Source organism: Arachis stenosperma, chromosome 9 (assembly GCF_014773155.1).
Source record: "Arachis stenosperma cultivar V10309 chromosome 9, arast.V10309.gnm1.PFL2, whole genome shotgun sequence".
In the NCBI taxonomy this organism is placed as follows: domain Eukaryota; kingdom Viridiplantae; phylum Streptophyta; class Magnoliopsida; order Fabales; family Fabaceae; genus Arachis; species Arachis stenosperma.
The window spans coordinates 42,123,572-42,127,747 of NC_080385.1; positions in this window are offsets into that span (position 1 = coordinate 42,123,572).

Sequence of the window (4,176 nt, forward strand, 5' to 3'; positions counted from 1 at the left end):
ACGGTGGTGGCCGGCGGAGGTTGCGACCGGCGGTGGTGATAATGGTGGCTGTGGCGGTCGGCCGTTTAACCGAAGGGAGGAGGGGAGAGAGAGATGAAGTGGTGATGAGAGAAGAGGGAGGTATGGTCGTCCGGCGGTGGCTGCCGGTGCTGCGCGACTGAGGTGGTGGTTATGGGGGAAGAAGAAGAAGAAAATGAAAATGGGGAGGGAGAAGAGAGAAGTGCGCTGCGGCGCAACGCTCTTCGCGTCTTAGGGTTGCCTCCTTCTTTAAATCGACGCGGGCGTGCACCATGCGTGTTCGCGTACATTGATGAAGGTTCGGGATCCACGCGTGAGCGTACAGCGCGCGCTAGCGTGGAGCGGCAGATTATGCAACGGCGCGTGTGCGTAAAGTGCGCGCACGCGCACACGAGGTTGGGCCTGAGGCTTAGAGTGGGCTTGAGGCACGCCCAACTCTCGGGTCAGAAGCCTAGAGTGGTGGCAGCATGTAAGGACGCGCGCGCGGCAGGTGCGCGTCTGCGTACATTGGTAATACGTGATGGGGCGCGTTAGCGCAATGTGTGCACTCGCGTCTGTTCCTCCTTGGGCATAGGGGCGCGCACGCGGCAGGTGTGCGTCTGCGCAGATCAAATTGGGCCAGGGGCTTAAAGCTGGCCCAGATCCGGCTCAACTCTCTGTAGCTTGGCTCAAAAATTTGCAGCAGCAAATCGACGCGGGCGCGACAGGTGCGCGTCCGCGTACATGTCCATGTTCTCATAATCGGCGCGCACGCACGTAGTGCGCGTCCGCGCGAGGCACGTTGGGCTCAGGGCATGATGTTTGCCCAAGAGAGGCCCAACTCTCGGGTTCGTGGCTCGTGATGCATTTGCACAGGGACGCGTGCGCGTACATAGTGCGCGCGCGTCCACGCCCTTTTTTTTTTAAGGAAAAAAAATTTTGCTTGGTGCTCCCCATACTGTTCACAACTCTTTATTCAGTCAACCATCATACAATTCACAAAAAATTCCCATTTGATATTATTCATCTACCACTAGACACAACATACATGTGACTAAGCTAACAATTAAGTTGTACAAACCAATTTGTATGAAACATCTACCTACAATGGCAACTCAAATCACTTATTAAGCAAATTTAAAGGAGAATGGAAAGAGTTTACCATGGTGGGGTGTCTCCCACCTAGCACTTTTAGTTTAAGTCCTTAAGTTGGACATTTTGAGATGCTTGTTGTCATGGTGGTTTATGCTTGTGCTCATCCTTGAATCTCCAAGGATCCATGCTTCTCAATTGGTTGTCAGAATTTCCAACCGTCTTTATTAAACTTGGGCAAAGTTCTACCCAAGATACGAGTCCCCATAGTTGGTCTTCACATAGCGAACCGGGATCCCATATCTTATCTTCACACCCGTCCGTTAGTTGAGTTCCATGATATTTCCGTACGGGTGGTTGACATAAGGGTGATTGACACATAGAATTCTCTTTATCCCACCAATGCTTCCTTCTAGACCCATATACGGTGATTTCCGTTCTATCCTCATTCCCAGACCTTAGAATCTTGGCCTTTATGATTTTTATACCGAATTTCCAACCACTACACAACTCTCTTTTATTCCTAACTCCACAAAGAGCTCTAAGTTGACCATCATTTTCAATTAAACCATATTCAAGTGAGAAAGTAAAGCTTAGGGACAAGAGTTGTACCCACTTGAATATTGTGTTGGATGGTGACTTGGGGAGGGAGACCTCCCCACACTTAGACAATGCAAGGTCTACTTCCTTGTGCTCTCCTTTGTGTATTTCCACCTCTTTGCGAGCTTCCTCGATTTCAACCTTTCTCCTTTTATCACATGGCTTGGTGTTGTCTTCAAGAACTTTGATTTCTTGCCTAATGGGAGGTGATTCAATTTTGGAGAGAAATTCATTGATGAATAAATCCATTTCTTGGTCAACCTCTTCATATTTCTCAATTTCGATATACACCATGCCAATGTTTTCCTCTTGGTAGCTCTTTTTCTCATTGCTCACCAAGGGTATGGGAGGTTGTGCACACTCTTTTATAATTTTAACTTCATGTCCAATGGGAGAGGATTCTATTGTAGAGAAAAATTCATCCATGATTGAATCCATCTCTTGATAAGCCTCTTCCAAGTCTCCAACGATGATATGCCTTGGAGGTTGCGCACCCTCTTCAACATCAATATCAAGCTTCTTGGAAGAGTGCTCCATGATGCTACATTCCCTTGGACTTTCAACATCTCCTAAATCTTCAAGAACCTCTTCCTTTTCTCCAATGATCATAGTCTCCTCTAATTGCTCTAACACAAAGTGGCCTCCCTTATTTTCCACCGGGTTTTTCAATCTCTCCTTCATGCTATGATCTTCAATGGATTCTTCACATGTGGCCACGGAAGCGCCTTGAGTGTTCAAACATTTGTAGGCTAAAGTATGCACTACCTTGGTCAAATTGGTCACAAACTCAAGTGTATCCCGCTTTATGGCTTCTTGTCCTTGAAGTAACAAAGTGAGAGAATCGTCTATTGGGGCTTGTGGTGGGTAGGAAGGTTCATCATTTTGGAGAGAGGGTTCATAATAGGAAGGTGGTTCTTCTTGGTAAGGTTGTGGAGATTGTGTGTATTGAGGTGGTTCTTGGGAGTAATCTTGATAGGGTTGTGGTGGTTCTAAGGGTTCTTGCTCATAATGGTCATAAGAGTATGGTATGGGGGTTTGGTCATATGATGGATATGGATCATAGGGCGGTGTTTGGTAATGAAAGGCTTGTGAGAATGGTTGAGGTTCATGTTGAGGATGAGATTCATAGGCATATGATGGTAGTTATTGAGTGTCACAAAAAGAGTCATCATAGCCATTAAATTGGCATGCATTAGGATGGGAGTTATACCTATAAGTATCCGGAGGTTGTTGCCAATAGGAGTGATCAATTCCTTTAGGCTCCTCCCATCTTTGTTGGTTCTATCCATGGTACATGTTGCTATTAAAGTTCACATTTCCTACAACACAATTAGAACCAAACTCAAAGCCAAAGTGAGAATTCATAGTGAGAGAACAAAATAAAACTAACAAGAAATTAAGAAACAAACAAAAGATAAACCTATTCACAATATTCACATATGTACAGTAACCAATAACACAACACCATTGCAAATCCCCGGCAACGGCGCCATTTTGATGATTAGATTTTTGACGGTTTAGAATTTCTCAAATAAAATCTCGTTGTAAAGTATAGTTTCTAAACCAAACAATAATCCTTTCATACAAAAAGTTGTTTGTCACTAGTACAAACCCCTAAAATTTATAAACCGAAGTATTGGACCTTGGGTCGTTCTCCCTAGGAATTGTAATGAAGTGTTTTGTTATTGGTTGTGAGTTATTTTGGGGTTTTTGAGATTATAGACAAGAATTATAAATGGCAAAGGAAATAAACTAACAACTAACAAAGCTCTTGGCAAGATATGAGAACTAGAAGTCCTATCCTAGTTATCCTTCTCAATTGTGATGAGAATTGTGTATTGCTCCCACTTAGTTAACCTCTAACCATGGAGGAAAGTCAAGTGGATGAATCAATTTGATTCCTCAAGTCCTAATCAACTCCTAAAGGAAAGACTAGCTTTAGAGGCTTTCAAATCAATTAGCAACTTCTAATTATCAACCAACAAAAGAATTAGATAACTCAAGAGTCACTAATTACTCTACCTAGGCCAAGAGGAACAAAACCTACACTGAAATCCAACCAAGCATTTCATCAAACACTTGGAAGGCACAAATGGAAAGCATAGTAAATCAACAACAAGAATGAAATCTAACAACAATTATTGTAAAGAATTAACAACAACAATTAAAAGAAACACATTTATTATGAATTACCTTTATTGAATTGAAAGAGAGTAGAGGGAACAATACTAGATCTATAACCAAATACAAGAACAACATAAGAGAGATTATAACAAAAGAATGGAAGAAAAATGAATGTAACTACAAGAAATTGAGGTGTAGAAGTAGAAGAAAGCAAAGATTAAAACCTAGATCTAAGAACTAAACCTAATCCTAACTCTAATTCTAGAGAGAAGTGGGAGCTTCTCTCTCTAAAACTAAAACTAATCCTCTATGCTTCCCTAATTGATTATTGGTAAAAGTGATGCCTTCCCCTTAATCCTTCAC